Source organism: Pseudophryne corroboree, chromosome 4 (genome assembly GCF_028390025.1).
Source record: "Pseudophryne corroboree isolate aPseCor3 chromosome 4, aPseCor3.hap2, whole genome shotgun sequence".
In the NCBI taxonomy this organism is placed as follows: domain Eukaryota; kingdom Metazoa; phylum Chordata; class Amphibia; order Anura; family Myobatrachidae; genus Pseudophryne; species Pseudophryne corroboree.
The window spans coordinates 444538211-444557225 of record NC_086447.1 but is presented as its reverse complement, the minus strand read 5'-3'; the positions used below and the strand labels follow the sequence as shown (position 1 = coordinate 444557225).

General features: G+C 43.1%; 1 long non-coding RNA gene across 2 annotated transcripts in view; it reads left to right on the top strand.

The window, feature by feature from the left end:
* Positions 1 to 19015, top strand: part of LOC134911484 (uncharacterized) — a 167138-nt gene that overhangs the window by 31745 nt on the left and 116378 nt on the right. For both annotated transcript variants that reach the window (XR_010176612.1, XR_010176613.1), the window contains exon 2: positions 6751 to 6806. This is a non-coding gene — a long non-coding RNA (uncharacterized LOC134911484). The remainder of the gene's footprint in view (positions 1 to 6750; positions 6807 to 19015) is intronic.

Sequence of the window (19015 nt, the reverse complement as noted above, 5' to 3'; positions counted from 1 at the left end):
CAGGATGGTTTGTGTGCAAATTGTTTTAGCTTTCACCAGGGTCTCTTGAAAAATACAAGGCAGATTCAGATGCAGGTTGATCCTCCCTGGGCTATGTTTGCAGAAACATTATCCAGTATAGCTAAGCGGATAATTCCAACTCCTGTACCAGGAATAGGTTATACGATTAACCCTTACATGCAGCTTCCCACCTGCAGTTGATCACTTCCAGCAGCAGCCTCTTAAAAGAAACAGGGTGATAAGCCAGTGGTAATTAAATCTTCATCCTCACAGGCTACACATGTTTCAGGTGAGGATTCATCGGAAAATGAAAGCTCAATAAACTCTGGTTCAGCATAAGAAGAGGAGGAGGAAGGTCTCAGCTCAGTGGATATAGCTGAGTTAATTAAGGCAATGAAAGCCATTCTATCCTTAGAGGAATCAGCAGAGCCTGTGTTAAAAACCAAGGCACCTGTACTTAAACATCCCAAAACTGTTAAGACAGTTTCCTGGATCAGATCAGCTGATGGAAATCATGGAAGAGGCTTGGGCTACACCCAGTTAGAAGTTTAGAATTCCTAGGAAGTGGAATTCCAATTATCCTCTTCCAGCTTGGGATTGTTTAAAAAGGGAGGTGGCTCCCAAAGTAGATATGCATGTGATTCGATTAGTGCAAAAATCTACATTACCTCTGCCTTCAACATCATTAAATGATGTCATGGATAGGAGAGTGGATGGTTTTTTTAAAACCATTTTTCCCTTTCTGGGTTAGTCATAAGACCAACCATGACTTTAGCTTGGATGGCAAAGGCAGTGGCTGCCTGGGCTGATGCATTGGAAGGAGATTTTTCAATGGCATCTAGAGAGCAAAAATCCCATATAGCACATATAATACAGGCTGCAGTGTTCTTGGAAGAAGCAGCATTGGATATGAGTGCTATTGCCTCCAGGGCATCAGCTTCAACAATAGCTGCTCGCAGAGCAGTTTAGCTACGTACGTGGAGAGCTGATTCAGAATCTAACAAGGTTTTGGAATCTTTGCATTTTTCTGGAAATATTCTTTTTGGTAAAGAATTGACAGATATTTTGGAATCAGAAGCAGACTCCAAGAAGGTAAAGTTTCCTTCCACATACAAATTCAAACCTAAAGCTCCAGCTTTTCGGCCCTTTAGGTCTCAAGGAAAAACTAAATGAAAAAGTAATGTCAAGCAGCCCCAATACAACAGGTCTGGTAAGACTAAAAAGCATTGGGCTACCAGAGGACCGATTGGTAAAACAGAAAATAAGCCATCAGCCTGATGGTGTGGTCCTCCACCAAGGGGATCCCAGGGTGGGGGGCCGACTTCAGTTTGCACAGATCTGGCAGCAGCCTACAAGAGATGCCTAGGTGCAGGAAGCGGTATCTCTAGGTTATGCATTTGCCTTCAAGACGCACTCTCCTTGAAGGTTTTTTTGCACCAGCCCGTCTCGGGTAGAGACGAAGGCCAGGGCTTTGCAAGAGGCAGTTCAGAAATTGCTTCAGTCAGGAGTAATCATTCCAGTTCCTCCTGCACAATGAGGACAGGGTTTTTACTCCAACCTGTTTCTAGTTAAGAAGCCAAATGGGTCATTGCAGACCATTCTCAATCTCAAACTGCTGAACAAATACATTTGGGTACCTCGGTTTCATATAGAGACTTTACATTCCATCATTTTGGCCATGGACCCAGGGGATTATATGGTATCCCTGGATATCCAGGATGCTTACCTACATTTTCCTATAGCTCGGTCCTATCAGTGCTATCTCAGGTTCGCTATCCTCCAACAGCATTTTCAGTTCCAGGCCCTACCTTTTGGGTTAGCCACAGCCCAAAGAGTATTTACCAAAGTTATGGTGGTAATTGCAATTTATCTCCACCAGCAGGGAATAAGATTTTTTCATACGGTGACGATCTCTTAATCCTGGCACAGTCACAGGAATTGCTCCTATGTCATCTGTAACAGAAAATAACGTGTCTGCAGAAGCACAGGTGGCTCATAAATTGGGCAAAATCGTCTCTGGTTCTGTCACAGTGGATGACTGGGCTGTACTGGATTCAAGCCTTCAGAGAGTAATTTTACCTCTGAACAAGATATCCAAAGTTCAGACAAGTAATCAAGAGTTGCTACACAGTCAAAAAGTATCCATTCATGCAGCAATGCATGTGATGGGATTGATGGTGTCAACATTCAACATGACGGAGTATGCAAAGTTCCACTCGAGGCGTCTGCAGCATCTGATCCTTTCCAAATGGAATGGGTTGCATCAGATGATAAAAACACAGACTATGGTCCTTACAATGGAAGTAAGAAGGTCATTAGCCTGGTGGCTTCAAACATCCCATCTGGACAAGAGGAGACCCTTTTGGATATCACAACGGGAAATTCTGAAAACTGATGCCAGTCTCCAGGGCTTGGGAGCAGTGTCAGAAAGGTTTTGTTTCCAGAGGCAATGGACTAAGGAAGAAGATTGCCTGCCAATAAATATATTGGAACTGATTTAGGCAAAGGACATCCTTCGGGGAAAACCAGTTCAGATTCACTCGGACAATGCGACGGCAGTAGCGTACCTCAACCATCAAGGAGGAAATCATAGCCAAAAAGCTATGAAGGAGGTAAGTCACACACTAAGGTGCCTTGTCTGCAGTGTTCGTTCCGGGAGTCCTAAACTGGGAAGCAGATTTTCTCAGTCAATATGCTATTCAGGCAAGTGAATGGGCTCTACATCTGGAGGTCTTCCAGACCCTAGTTGACAGGTGGGGGTTGCCAGAGATACAGTAGATCTCATGGCGTCCCGTCAGAACAACAAAGTTCTTGCTTACGGGTCAAGAACAAAGGTTCTCAGAGTGATCTTTGTGGATGCCCTGTCGGTGATATGGGATTTTCATCTGGCCTATGTGTTTCCTCCAATCACCTTATTACCCAGGCTGATGAGAAAGATAAAGCAAGGAAATGGTGTTGTGATACTAATAGCTTTTGCTTGGCCCAGAAGACATTGGTACACAGATCTGAAGAGAATGTCAATCTATGCTCCATTCCTGCTCCCTCAATGTCCAGATCTACTGACGCAGGGTCCTTGTTATCACAGACATCTAGATCGACTGTCTTTGACGCTGTGGCTCTTGAGACCTCTATCCTGAAGTCAAGAGGATTCTCACAACCGGTAATTCAAACAATGCTAATAGCACAGAAACCTTCCTCGGCTCGAATTTATCACCGAATATGGCAAATCTATATTCATTGGTGCAGTGAATGGAAAATGGACCATAGGTTTTTCAGAGTTTCCAGGTTCTTAGCATTCCTTTAGACAGGAATGGGTAAAGGTTTGAAGGTGGCTTCCTTGAGAGTGCAAGTGTCAGCATTGACTGTATGGTTCCAAAAAAAAATATGCCAACTTACAGGATGTGCGTACTTTTTTCCAGGGAATGCTGCGCATTCAACATAATTTGTTCCTCCTACAGTGGCTTGGGACTTAAGTTTAGTCCTAAATGCCCTTCAAGTTTCCCCATTTGTACCACTTAATAAAGTGGATCTTAAATGGTTAACAGCTAAAGTTCTCTTTCTATTTGCCATGGCGTTAGCTAGAAGAGTGTCAGATTTATGGACATTGTTATGTCGTTCCCCATTTCTGATTTTTTTTTTATCCAGATAAAGCAGTTCTCAAAACTAGATCTAAGTATCTTCCTAAGGTGGTGTTTAAATTCCATCTTAATGGTGAAATTCCAGTCCTGGCTTTCCAGGAACCAGGCCTTTCGTTGGGAGATGCATCACTGGACGTGGTCCGTGCCTTAAGGATCTACATGGATCATACCAGTGCCATTAGACAGATTCTCTCTTCATTCTCTATTGATGAGGATGGCCTGCTGATAAGCAGAATGTGGCAAGGTGGCTTCAGATGACGATTTCATAAGCATATTCTCATGCTGATCTCCCTGTTCTGGCTAAAGTCTCTGCTCACTCTACTCATAAGGTAGGTCCAGCATGGGCAGCAAAACGTGATGCTTCAGCAGAACAGATACGTAAGGCAGCCACATGGTCTTTCATTAACACATTCATTAAACATTATGATGTGTATACCTTTGCCTCTCAATAAGCTGAACTCGGGCAAAGGATTCTCCTGTCCAATCAGGAGCATCCCCATCACTAAATTGCTTTGGAAAATCCCAATGTTATCCTGTGGATAACCTGTGGACCCTGCTGGTGAAATATAGGTTATGGTAAGAACTTACCGTTGATAATGGTATTTCTCCTAAGTCCACAGGATCCACAGGGATCCCACTCTGACGCACCTGATTTGAGGATTCTTTTACTCACTAACCTCTTCCTCCTTGTACGGAAGGGTGTGCATGTGTGCTTCTTGCCTGATTAGGGCTATCTATGATTCTCCTGCCTTAAGCTTTGGGAATACAACTGATTTGCCTGATCCAGGAGCCGGGGATATATGGACGGGCACATTGCATGCTGGGAGGCCGAAAAGCTTTGACCGATTGGTGCAAATCCGCTGTCACATCCCATTGGAAATATGGGATGCAACCCAATCTCTGGAGCCCAAAAGAGGCTGGAAAAGTCAAGTCCTTTGCTATAAGGAAAAGAATGTTCACCCACATACAAAGCCTAATACAGATGCTGTCATCTCTGAAAAACAGCTCCATTTGCATGATAGTGGGTCACACAAATGCATTTGCACTATGGAAATAATCCTTTGCATGGTTGTAAGTTACCCTTGTGGTATCATAAACTACCTGATGAATTCTACAGTAGCTTTATTTATGTATTAAATCACATAATCAAATACTTCAGTTTCAAAAGTATATCTCATGAATAGAAATACAACTATTTTCACCTCAGTTCCTCACAGCACAAACATTACTATATTTTAAGCATGCTAAACTTGGTTTTATTTTTAAAATCAAAATCTAATGGGATAATAATTCAGCCATAAACTGTTGAATGATATGCAATCATTGGCCCATGGACAACAGACACAAAATATACATTATTTTCAGGGTTTTTAGATTAAGTATTGTTCATGTATTTACTTTAGCCTTATGTGTTCCGGATGCTGTCAAGATTGAGCAGCAATGAAATGTATTAGAGAGATAATCTTAGTCGATGTTCCTAGCTGAATTTTTGCATGAATGCTTCTGTGGTGAGCAGACAAGACAGAAGTTCCTGGATTCTGAGTAACCGCATTACAGTAAATTGTCTATATTCTAAGAGAGTCTTGTTTGTCAAGTAATTACATTACACTGTAAGACGTTTCAGGATTTGCTTAACCCCAGGCAACATTTACCTACTGGTGTATACATGAACTAACAAAAATGTTTACTATACAATATATTTATTGTGATGATGTCTCCTGTATAAAATAAAAAACAAACAAACAAAAACATTTTTAAGAATGCTAAATTTAGACATATTTCATAAACTGGCTTGATTTTCAACAATCAAGTTAACATTCTATTTATTTACCTTCTAACTGCATGGTTTATGTGAGACAGTTCCATGTGCCATAAACATGTGAATTGGTTTATTTATCCTAGTTCGTGAAAATTTGGAGGTACCCATACCAGTACAGTTTTGTGCCCCATTCCCCTCCCACTTTTACTCTACTGCTCATTAACCCACACTTTCACAAAATATTTCAACCTGCTCAGACACTGTTATTACTCTTTGTTTTCTGTTTGGCTCCTCTGTGCTGAATCTCAGTGGTGGATTTTACCTATGGGCTGCAGTACTCCAGCCCCCCCTCCCCCAGGTAAAATCTGCCACCCAGCTCAGTGTCAGTGATGCCAGATGCAGTCTGTGACTGCACTGGCTTCAATGTGACTGGCAGTGACTTCCTATTGGAAGTCCTGTCAGTCACAGACACACAAGGTAGTCCCATCGGGAGGTATTTCCTCCCTCTGGGACTGCCAGACTGGGCTGCAATAAGCAGAGAGTTGGCTTCCTGTAGGAAGTCCTGACAGCCTGGATCCTAAACAAGTGACTGTTGGGCTGGTAGGTGGAGGGTTAAGTTTAGGCTGTGGAAAGGGGTGGTTAGGTTTAGGAATCTCAAGTGAGGGTTAGGTTTAGGCTATAGTAAGGAACGGTAGGGTTAGGGTAGCATACTTTCACAACCCCTGTTGGGATTCTAAACAGCTGGATACCTCAGTCGGTATTCTGATGGCCAGAATCCCAACCGCCATCATTTCAGCCTCAGTCCATTTATATACTCTGGACTTGTCCTACATTGTCTTAAACTGTAAGTCACTATTTTCTCTTTTTCTTACTTGTTTATGTATGCTGCGGATCCCTTGTGGCACTATATAAATAAAGGATAATAATAATTGTCCCTTTGGCACATTCCCTAGCCTCTTTATATTGTGGTTACTAGCATAAAGAATACAATTATAAGTGTTGACTGTTTTCCTATATGGAGAAGAGATGACTCGACCCTCATTTATTTGTGTACCTAAGTTGTAGTATTTAGAGTTAAGATATTCAACAAACCCAGTACTGGAATCAGAATCCCTTTCCCAAATGAAGAACAGATCATCGATGTAACGACCATATAGGACCAGGTTTGCCTTGAAGGGACTGCCCCAAATAAATTCCTTACATAGATGTTAACAAAACTTGGGGCAAACCAGGTCCCCATCGCCGTTCCGAGGACCTGCAGATAATAAACATGGTTGAACAGGAAATAATTGTGTGCTAACATATACCTAAGTAGAAAATAATGATGTTCCTTTGAAATATCTTTTCCAACAGATGCAATACCTAACATGAGGATACTGGAATAAAGGGACAGGACATCACACAAATTGGTAAGTTGGTTTCCACAAGAATCCCTCTGATATTCAGAAATTGTATTGTATCTTTACTATAAGATGTTAAAGAGTTTGAAAATACTGCTGTAAAAAATAATCCACATAAAATGATAAATTGGACATCAAACCCTTGATTCCAGAGATTATTGGTTGCAGAGGAGGATCAGTGCATGCATTGCTCAGGTGCTTGATAAAGGTACAGTAGGCTGGGAAATACCTAACACTCTCCTTGATACTGACTGAAAGGAGCCAGTGGCAATAAAATGTGAAGTACACAGCAGCTTGTGAAGGCCTGGTACAGCATATGACCATACAATATCTGGCTCAAGCTGAGTCTTGATGAGGTCATACAGCAACATTATGATAGAACGTGAGAGGCAGAACATCTGTATCACAGGAAGACAATGCCTTGAGGTTTAATAAACAATGAAAGAACCTAGGCCTTCATAGCCTGCGGGGTACCTCAAGAAGCTGCTGATGTTGCTCTGATCGATGGTTTCTTTCAATCAGGTGGTGATTTGCATACTGCAGCTAAGTGGACAGCATATGATAGCCTTGTACAGCTATTTTTCCTACAGCCACACTGCAAAACATGCTTCTGGGAACTTTTAAATGCATTCCAATCAATAGAATGTTGTTCAGAAGCTCAAATTGCGTGTCTGTTATTAGTCTATTCATTTGGGGATTTGAGGTTCGATTTTGTGTTCCATTTCTGTTCGATTTGCAATTTGATTTTTATTAAATCCGGGGATCCTTTATTCGTCTATGGGAAAACATTTATTTTGAGTGGGATTTGGTTTTATATTTGATTTCACATTCAATTTTGCCTTTATTTAATCTACAAACACAAAATCAAATTAAAATCGAATGTGATGTTGGATGTAAAATTAAATATACATCCAACTTTTAGTTGCAGAATGTACAGCTCTGTATATGTAGCTGGGCATGTTTCTTTACTTGCAATTCTTTGCAATAAAAATGAATATGGAAGGGACAACTAGCATAGCCCAAGTACAGGAATGGCATTTGACACACACTAAGTATTATGGAGGGATGAAGATGCATATATGCTTGTCAGGAGATGTTTTGGATGTTTCACTCCTAGTTAATGATCTGTACTATAAATGATTGACCTTGCTAGTATGTAAAAAAAAAAAAAAGTAAATTAAAAACAAACTAACAAAAATATTTTTAGGAAATTTTATAGGAAATATTTTTTTCCCTATAATTATGTAAACACTAGTACTCTAGCAGGAAAACCACATTGTGGGGTCAATCTGCAATAGTGGTAAACAGCTCTATGCCAATTTTCCATAGCACATTTAAAACAACCCTGGTGCTTTAAATATGGGATGATAAAAAAATTAAAATATTTATAACACTGTGAACTACCGGTTCATGCAAACCCTGTCTGTCTCATAGCTGCTGGGTATGATGGTACCTGTTGCGCTATAGATGTCAGCATACTAATTTCTGTCAGAGCCTGCTGGCATTTACAGATATAGAAGTGGGAGCATTCATTGGTCTCTCATAAACACACTCAAACTAGTCAGCACTTTATTGCTAGCCTAATACTGTACCTCAAGGGTAGAGTCAAGCAGTAAGACACTCTTCTTTTGTCTCTGTAGGTAGTACAATGGTTAAAAAACAAACAAACAAACATAGCAGACAATAAGGTCTTGCCAGTTACGGAACCTTTAACAGTGGTGAATTACATATTTATGCCACATGTACAGTACAGTAAGAAAGCTCCAATGTAAAGCTAGGTACACACTATACAATTATCTGGCAGATAATCTGCCAGATCTAGCTGGTTGGAATGAAAATATGGTAATAGATCAGAGAAAATGATAATCGACCATTTGCTCCTAAACACTGGAAAACAAACAAAACCTGTCGTTCATACAAATTAGTTAAAACACAAAGTTTACCAACTTGGATAACCAACAGTTTTTGTCCTTTACCAGTGTTTGGGAGCAAATGGTCAATTGGAATTTGCTCTCATCCATTACCAAATTTTCATTCCAAGCAGCCAGATCTGGCAGATTATCTGCCATATAATTGTTTAGTGTGTACCTTGCTTTACACAAAGAACTGATACAATGCTAGTGCTATATCTAAAGCATATCTTACATGATTTGCATATCTTGCTGAAAAAATACACATATTGCATAAAATGAATATTTGTTTGGACCCAATTTATGTGTCCAACGCTACAACAGCCCCTATATGCTCATCAACATTACACATTTTTCTGCTTATATAACTGTTCGTGGGCATCAGAAAAGTATACTTCTGTTGCAAACTATGTTTCTAAGTTTTATATTTAAGTATCTCTGAAATGTAAATTATCTGCATTAAAATGGAAATTTGATTACAATCTTACAAAGTTATACTCTGGTGCATATTGTGTAGCTAAGAATAAGCTAAAAGAGGGGAAGAAAAGATGAAATAAATAAGGTCTGGCGCCCAGATCTCTGATGACCTACAGCCATCTGGTAAACACAGTACAGTGAACTGCTGTCAAACTAAATTATGAAATCTATTCTGATTGTTGCATGTCAAACCCCTGGGATGCAGGCATATGGAAAAAAGTCACTTACTACAATAGCCCAACTGTTTCATGATAGATATGTAAATACATTGTTTCCAGGCTTCTATTGCTATTGAAGTTATTTTTAACTCATTTACTTAAACAAACTGAAATCATTAAAGGGCATTCTGTTAAAAGGAGTATGCAAAATATATTTTCAAATATTTAAATGTCCCTGCAGTCCTTATCATAATACAGCTTTTTATTGGCACCCATAAATGCAATAATACTTTGGTAAGCTTTGCTTATAAACTAGATACTTAGCACACTTGACAAAGTGCTTGCCCACCATGTAAAGGTGAACCTCATCAGGTGGGCCCCTAACATCTCTAATACTGGCACATTGTATAAATGTACACAGGACTAAACTATAATAGTGCCCATTCTAATATGTAGACAGTAATGCAAGGACCTATACTTATTAAAATCCCCATAGGGCAGGTGAGAGGGGTGCCAGACCAAGCAGAAGGAGTCTATAACTTTAGGTTGTGCATTAAATACACAAATACAGAGAAACAGGGGTGGGGTGGGTCTATACTGCATAGAGATGAGCGGGTTCGGTTTCTCTGAATCCGAACCCGCCAGAACTTCATGTTTTTTTTCACGGGTCCGAGCGACTCGGATCTTCCCGCCTTGCTCGGTTAACCCGAGCGCGCCCGAACGTCATCATGACGCTGTCGGATTCTCGCGAGGCTCGGATTCTATCGCGAGACTCGGATTCTATATAAGGAGCCGCGCGTCGCCGCCATTTTCACACGTGCATTGAGATTGATAGGGAGAGGACGTGGCTGGCGTCCTCTCCGTTTAGAATTAGAATAGATTAGAGAGACACTTGATTTACTAATTTTGGGGAGCATTAGGAGTACTCAGTAGTGTACAGTGCAGAGTTTTGCTGATAGTGACCAGTGACCACCACTTTTATTTATAATCCGTTCTCTGCCTGAAAAAAGCGATACACAGCACACAGTGACTCAGTCACATACCATATCTGTGTGCACTGCTCAGGCTCAGGCCAGTGTGCTGCATCATCTATTATCTATATATAATATTATATATATCTGTCTGACTGCTCAGCTCACACAGCTTATAATTGTGGGGGAGACTGGGGAGCACTACTGCAGTGCCAGTTATAGGTTATAGCAGGAGCCAGGAGTACATAATATATTATATAGTGAGTGACCACCAGACACACAGTGCAGTTTATTTAATATATCCGTTCTCTGCCTGAAAAAAGCGATACACACAGTGACTCAGTCAGTCACATACCATATCTGTGTGCACTGCTCAGGCTCAGGCCAGTGTGCTGCATCATCTATATATATATTATATATCTGTCTGACTGCTCAGCTCACACAGCTTATAATTGTGGGGGAGACTGGGGAGCACTACTGCAGTGCCAGTTATAGGTTATAGCAGGAGCCAGGAGTACATAATATTATATTAAAATTAAACAGTGCACACTTTTGCTGCAGGAGTGCCACTGCCAGTGTGACTAGTGACCAGTGACCTGACCACCAGTATATAATATTAGTAGTATACTATCTCTTTATCAACCAGTCTATATTAGCAGCAGACTCAGTACAGTGCGGTAGTTCACGGCTGTGGCTACCTCTGTGTCGGCACTCGGCAGCCCGTCCATAATTGTATATACCACCTAACCGTGGTTTTTTTTTCTTTCTTTATACATACATACTAGTTACGAGTATACTATCTCTTTATCAACCAGTCTATATATTAGCAGCAGACACAGTACAGTGCGGTAGTTCACGGCTGTGGCTACCTCTGTGTCGGCACTCGGCAGCCCGTCCATAATTGTATATACCACCTAACCGTGGTTTTTTTTTCTTTCTTTATACATACATACTAGTTACGAGTATACTATCTCTTTATCAACCAGTCTATATATTAGCAGCAGACACAGTACAGTGCGGTAGTTCACGGCTGTGGCTACCTCTGTGTCGGCACTCGGCAGCCCGTCCATAATTGTATATACCACCTAACCGTGGTTTTTTTTTCTTTCTTTATACATACATACTAGTTACGAGTATACTATCTCTTTATCAACCAGTCTATATATTAGCAGCAGACACAGTACAGTGCGGTAGTTCACGGCTGTGGCTACCTCTGTGTCGGCACTCGGCAGCCCGTCCATAATTGTATACTAGTATCCAATCCATCCATCTCCATTGTTTACCTGAGGTGCCTTTTAGTTGTGCCTATTAAAATATGGAGAACAAAAATGTTGAGGTTCCAAAATTAGGGAAAGATCAAGATCCACTTCCACCTCGTGCTGAAGCTGCTGCCACTAGTCATGGCCGAGACGATGAAATGCCAGCAACGTCGTCTGCCAAGGCCGATGCCCAATGGCATAGTACAGAGCATGTCAAAACTAAAACACCAAATCAGTAAAAAAAGGACTCCAAAACCTAAAATAAAATTGTCGGAGGAGAAGCGTAAACTTGCCAATATGCCATTTACCACACGGAGTGGCAGGGAACGGCTGAGGCCCTGGCCTATGTTCATGGCTAGTGGTTCAGCTTCACATGAGGATGGAAGCACTCAGCCTCTCGCTAGAAAACTGAAAAGACTCAAGCTGGCAAAAGCACCGCAAAGAACTGTGCGTTCTTTGAAATCCCAAATCCACAAGGAGAGTCCAATTGTGTCGGTTGCGATGCCTGACCTTCCCAACACTGGACGTGAAGAGCATGCGCCTTCCACCATTTGCACGCCCCCTGCAAGTGCTGGAAGGAGCACCCGCAGTCCAGTTCCTGATAGTCAGATTGAAGATGTCAGTGTTGAAGTACACCAGGATGAGGAGGATATGGGTGTTGCTGGGGAGGAAATTGACCAGGAGGATTCTGATGGTGAGGTGGTTTGTTTAAGTCAGGCACCCGGGGAGACACCTGTTGTCCGTGGGAGGAATATGGCCGTTGACATGCCAGGTGAAAATACCAAAAAAATCAGCTCTTCGGTGTGGAGGTATTTCACCAGAAATGCGGACAACAGGTGTCAAGCCGTGTGTTCCCTTTGTCAAGCTGTAATAAGTAGGGGTAAGGACGTTAACCACCTCGGAACATCCTCCCTTATACGTCACCTGCAGCGCATTCATAATAAGTCAGTGACAAGTTCAAAAACTTTGGGTGACAGCGGAAGCAGTCCACTGACCAGTAAATCCCTTCCTCTTGTAACCAAGCTCACGCAAACCACCCCACCAACTCCCTCAGTGTCAATTTCCTCCTTCCCCAGGAATGCCAATAGTCCTGCAGGCCATGTCACTGGCAATTCTGACGAGTCCTCTCCTGCCTGGGATTCCTCCGATGCATCCTTGCGTGTAACGCCTACTGCTGCTGGCGCTGCTGTTGTTGCCGCTGGGAGTCGATGGTCATCCCAGAGGGGAAGTCGTAAGCCCACTTGTACTACTTCCAGTAAGCAATTGACTGTTCAACAGTCCTTTGCGAGGAAGATGAAATATCACAGCAGTCATCCTACTGCAAAGCGGATAACTGAGTCCTTGACAACTATGTTGGTGTTAGACGTGCGTCCGGTATCCGCCGTTAGTTCACAGGGAACTAGACAATTTATTGAGGCAGTGTGCCCCCGTTACCAAATACCATCTAGGTTCCACTTCTCTAGGCAGGCGATACCGAGAATGTACACGGACGTCAGAAAAAGACTCACCAGTGTCCTAAAAAATGCAGTTGTACCCAATGTCCACTTAACCACGGACATGTGGACAAGTGGAGCAGGGCAGGGTCAGGACTATATGACTGTGACAGCCCACTGGGTAGATGTATGGACTCCCGCCGCAAGAACAGCAGCGGCGGCACCAGTAGCAGCATCTCGCAAACGCCAACTCTTTCCTAGGCAGGCTACGCTTTGTATCACCGCTTTCCAGAATACGCACACAGCTGAAAACCTCTTACGGCAACTGAGGAAGATCATCGCGGAATGGCTTACCCCAATTGGACTCTCCTGTGGATTTGTGGCATCGGACAACGCCAGCAATATTGTGTGTGCATTAAATATGGGCAAATTCCAGCACGTCCCATGTTTTGCACATACCTTGAATTTGGTGGTGCAGAATTTTTTAAAAAACGACAGGGGCGTGCAAGAGATGCTGTCGGTGGCCAGAAAAATTGCGGGACACTTTCGGCGTACAGGCACCACGTACAGAAGACTGGAGCACCACCAAAAACTACTGAACCTGCCCTGCCATCATCTGAAGCAAGAAGTGGTAACGAGGTGGAATTCAACCCTCTATATGCTTCAGAGGTTGGAGGAGCAGCAAAAGGCCATTCAAGCCTATACAATTGAGCACGATATAGTAGGTGGAATGCACCTGTCTCAAGTGCAGTGGAGAATGATTTCAACGTTGTGCAAGGTTCTGATGCCCTTTGAACTTGCCACACGTGAAGTCAGTTCAGACACTGCCAGCCTGAGTCAGGTCATTCCCCTCATCAGGCTTTTGCAGAAGAAGCTGGAGGCATTGAAGAAGGAGCTAAAAGGGAGCGATTCCGCTAGGCATGTGGGACTTGTGGATGCAGCCCTTAATTCGCTTAACAAGGATTCACGGGTGGTCAATCTGTTGAAATCAGAGCACTACATTTTGGCCACCGTGCTCGATCCTAGATTTAAAGCCTACCTTGGATCTCTCTTTCCGGCAGACACAGGTCTGCTGGGGTTGAAAGACCTGCTGGTGACAAAATTGTCAAGTCAAGCGGAACGCGACCTGTCAACATCTCCTCCTTCACATTCTCCCGCAACTGGGGGTGCGAGGAAAAGGCTCAGAATTCCGAGCCCACCCGCTGGCGGTGATGCAGGGCAGTCTGGAGCGACTGCTGATGCTGACATCTGGTCCGGACTGAAGGACCTGACAACGATTACGGACATGTCGTCTACTGTCACTGCATATGATTCTCTCAACATTGATAGAATGGTGGAGGATTATATGAGTGACCGCATCCAAGTAGGCACGTCACACAGTCCGTACTTATACTGGCAGGAAAAAGAGGCAATTTGGAGGCCCTTGCACAAACTGGCTTTATTCTACCTAAGTTGCCCTCCCACAAGTGTGTACTCCGAAAGAGTGTTTAGTGCCGCCGCTCACCTTGTCAGCAATCGGCGTACGAGGTTACATCCAGAAAATGTGGAGAAGATGATGTTCATTAAAATGAATTATAATCAATTCCTCCGCGGAGACATTGACCAGCAGCAATTGCCTCCACAAAGTACACAGGGAGCTGAGATGGTGGATTCCAGTGGGGACGAATTGATAATCTGTGAGGAGGGGGATGTACACGGTGATATATCGGAGGGTGAAGATGAGGTGGACATCTTGCCTCTGTAGAGCCAGTTTGTGCAAGGAGAGATTAATTGCTTCTTTTTTGGGGGGGGTCCAAACCAACCCGTCATATCAGTCACAGTCGTGTGGCAGACCCTGTCACTGAAATGATGGGTTGGTTAAAGTGTGCATGTCCTGTTTTGTTTATACAACATAAGGGTGGGTGGGAGGGCCCAAAGGCAATTCCATCTTGCACCTCTTTTTTCTTTTCTTTTTCTTTGCATCATGTGCTGATTGGGGAGGTTTTTTTTTGGAAGGGACATCCTGCGTGACACTGCAGTGCCACTCCTAGATGGGCCCGGTGTTTGTCGGCCACTAGGGTCGCTAATCTTACTCACACAGTCAGCTACCTCATTGCGCCTCTTTTTTTCTTTGCGTCATGTGCTGTTTGGGGAGGGTTTTTTGGAAGGGACATCCTGCGTGACACTGCAGTGCCACTCCTAGATGGGCCCGGTGTTTGTGTCGGCCACTAGGGTCGCTAATCTTACTCACACAGCTACCTCATTGCGCCTCTTTTTTTCTTTGCGTCATGTGCTGTTTGGGGAGGGTTTTTTGGAAGGGCCATCCTGCGTGACACTGCAGTGCCACTCCTAGATGGGCCCGGTGTTTGTGTCGGCCACTAGGGTCGCTAATCTTACTCACACAGCTACCTCATTGCGCCTCTTTTTTTCTTTGCGTCATGTGCTGTTTGGGGAGGGTTTTTTGGAAGGGCCATCCTGCGTGACACTGCAGTGCCACTCCTAGATGGGCCCGGTGTTTGTGTCGGCCACTAGGGTCGCTAATCTTACTCACACAGCTACCTCATTGCGCCTCTTTTTTTTTCTTTGCGTCATGTGCTGTTTGGGGAGGGTTTTTTGGAAGGGACATCCTGCGTGACACTGCAGTGCCACTCCTAGATGGGCCCGGTGTTTGTGTCGGCCACTAGGGTCGCTTATCTTACTCACACAGCGACCTCGGTGCAAATTTTAGGACTAAAAATAATATTGTGAGGTGTGAGGTATTCAGAATAGACTGAAAATGAGTGTAAATTATGGTTTTTGAGGTTAATAATACTTTGGGATCAAAATGACCCCCAAATTCTATGATTTAAGCTGTTTTTTAGTGTTTTTTGAAAAAAACACCCGAATCCAAAACACACCCGAATCCGACAAAAAAAATTCGGTGAGGTTTTGCCAAAACACGGCCGCGGAACCGAACCCAAAACCAAAACACAAAACCCGAAAAATTTCAGGCGCTCATCTCTAATACTGCACATATTAATTTTAAACATAATAACCAGGTGCTACTATGCTGAGACTTGTAGTGCCATGCAGAAAAAAACAAGATGCAGGTACACACTCTAACCACTCTTAATACTGATAAACAAAACACTTACAGTAAACTCCACATTTAACACAATGCTTTAATATAGTTGCAGATAATGCTCTTGCTTTACAGTAGCCACAAGTCATCTAGAATTTTTATTCTGTAACCTTATGTATCAAATTTTCCCAACATCACTTAGATTGTTATATGGATAGCAACATTTTTACTTTGTTTCATGTCATTGTACTGTATGTAACTTGTTTGTGTTATGATCCCTTTGATGTATGGTACTAAGTAATACAGGGGTAGATGTATTATCCTGGAGAAGGCATAAGGAAGTGATAAACCAGTGATATGTGCAAGGTGATAAAGGCAGCAGCCAATCAGATCCTAACTGTTAATTTCCATATTGGAGCTTATTGGCTGGTGCCTTTATCACCTTGCACATATCACTGGTTTATCACTTCCTAATGCCTTCTCCAGGTTAATACATCTGCCCCATAGTATGTTAAGACTTTACAAAGCTAATAATAATACAAAAAAAAAATTACCTCTTCTTCTACTCTACTCCTGGATATTAGTTCTATTCGCAAGATCCTAGAACCATGTACAGGTCTAAATATTTCACAGATAGCACTGCTTACTCTATGTTACAGTATCTCTTGGTTAGAAAACTGCTGAGGAACTGGGGGGTGCTTATCGTATAAAGAATCAATGTAACAATAGATAAAAAAATTATATATTCCTTTTTCTAAGAGATGGTTAGGTTCCAGTAGATATCACTGGATCACTTTAATGGGTCACTCGAGGTGGGAATGATGTGTTTTCAGGTGTTAATATTGTAGAGTTATATACACCAGTGGGTGACTCAAACTATGAACAGCCCAGGTACTTTACCAGTGGTGTTGGTTTATTAATAGACAGCAGGCACAGCCATACCCACTGCTATATGTACACTGGTGATGGAGGAGAGCATGAGCGGGGTGAGGTTTCATACAACTCACCAGCCGATGAGAGAATGCTGCAAACAGAAAGTGGTACAGGGATGCTGGGACAGCTTTTTAACTAGGAATGAGCGGGTTTCAGAGATCCGAACTTCCCCAAACTTCACAGTCCGAGCTGGGATCCGACTCCGGCTTGGGTCTTCCCGCCTTCCTCGGATCCCAAAACGAGGCAAAATGTCATCATCCCGCCGTCGGATTCTCATAGGTTTTGTATTCTATATACGTCCTGGTGATCAGAGCCATCTTCACTCCAGCATTGGAGAATGAGGGAGAAAGACCTCTGTCTCTCTGTGGGTGGTGGTGTTGGGTGGGGTCACTGTGTGTGTGCTGTTGGGGGTGCTGTTCTGGGGTGCTGTCCTGTGCTATACAGGGGTGTTGTCCTGTGCTGTTAGAGGTGCTGTATACGGGTGATGCTGTCCTGTGCTGTAAAGGGGTGCTGTTCTGTGCTGTTAGGGGTGCTGTCCTGTGCTGTTAGTGGTGCTATACAGGGGTGCTGTCCTGTGCTGTTAGGGGTGCTATACAGGGGTGCTGTACTGTGCTGTCAGGGGCACTTTCCTGTGTGCTGTAAAAATAAAGGAGTGCTGTGGCGCCGTCCTGTGTGCTGTAAAAATGAAGGGCACTGTCCTGTGTGCTGTAAAACTAAAGGGGCACTGTGGCACTGTCCTTTGTGCTGTATAAATAAAGGGGCTCTGTCCTGTGTGCTGTAACAACAAATTGGCACTGTCCTGTGCTGTCCTGAAGTGCTGTACAGGGGTGCTGTCTCTGCCCTATCAGTCCAGGGGTACTGCCCACTGTCATTTAAGTCCAAGGGTGCTGCTGTCTGTCTTCTGTGCTGGGTAACTAACTAGTTAGCTGTCTGAAGATGTACTGGAGTACAATCCGGACAATTGTGAGATAAGGGCAGAAGTCAATTGAAAGATGCAGTCCGTAGTTCTTGGGCAAGACTAAAGGGACAGGGGTGATGTCCTGGGGTGCTGCCCCTCTGCCCTATCAGTCCAGGGGTGCTGCCCCACTGCTGTTTAAGTCCAGGGGTGCTGCTGCCTGTCTGCTGTGCTGTGTAATTCTCCAGGAGTGCTGCCTATGCTGTATAAGACCAGGGGTGTTGCCTATCTGCTGTACAAGTCCAGGGGTGCTACCTATCTACTGTATAAGTCCAGAGGCGCTGCTGTATAATTGCAGGGCTGCTGCTGTGCTTGATCCTAGGTTTAAACTAAAGCCTAGAGCAGAATATTAAATAAACTTCAACAGCACAACCAGATTTGTGAAAACATAGAACCGCAAAGGTGGAAATTATAAAGTTTGACAGTGTTTTTCAATAAACATACAACTCTGAGTGCAAAATGGGGAAGGACCACATTTGTGGCCAAAGTCAGTCAGAAGAGACAATCATAATCCAGCAGAATGTGACATGGCAACAGCTCATACAGTACTTAATTTCCTCTGGCAACTGCCAGAGAAAAATAGATTTTCCAAAAACACCTAAGTCTATGTCTGCCATATAATTCAAGGGGTGCCCTGTCTGAACCTGCTTATCTCTAGTAGATATATCTTCTGGTGTGCACTGTGTACCCAGTATTAGAGAGAGGTTCTTCTCAATTATTTCATGGTGGGACTCAAATGAATGACTCCAATTTGATTTAATTAATTTAATTTTGATTTATTAATGTTGAACATTTAGGTATTTTTTACAAGATGCACACTTGTTGTACAGGGTTCTTTTCATTTATTTTGTAAATGTTTTCTCAATAATTGTACAATGTAAGGGCTGCGTAGGGTTATCGCAAGACCTCGCTATGTTAGAACTAGAGATGTGCTGCGGGCATTTTTTGGGTTTTGTGTTTTGGTTTTGGATTCGGTTCCGTGGTCGTGTTTTGGATTCGGATGCGTTTTGGCAAAACCTCCCATTAAGATTTTTTTTCGAATTCGGGTGTGTTTTGGATTCGGGTGTTTTTATTTAAAAACC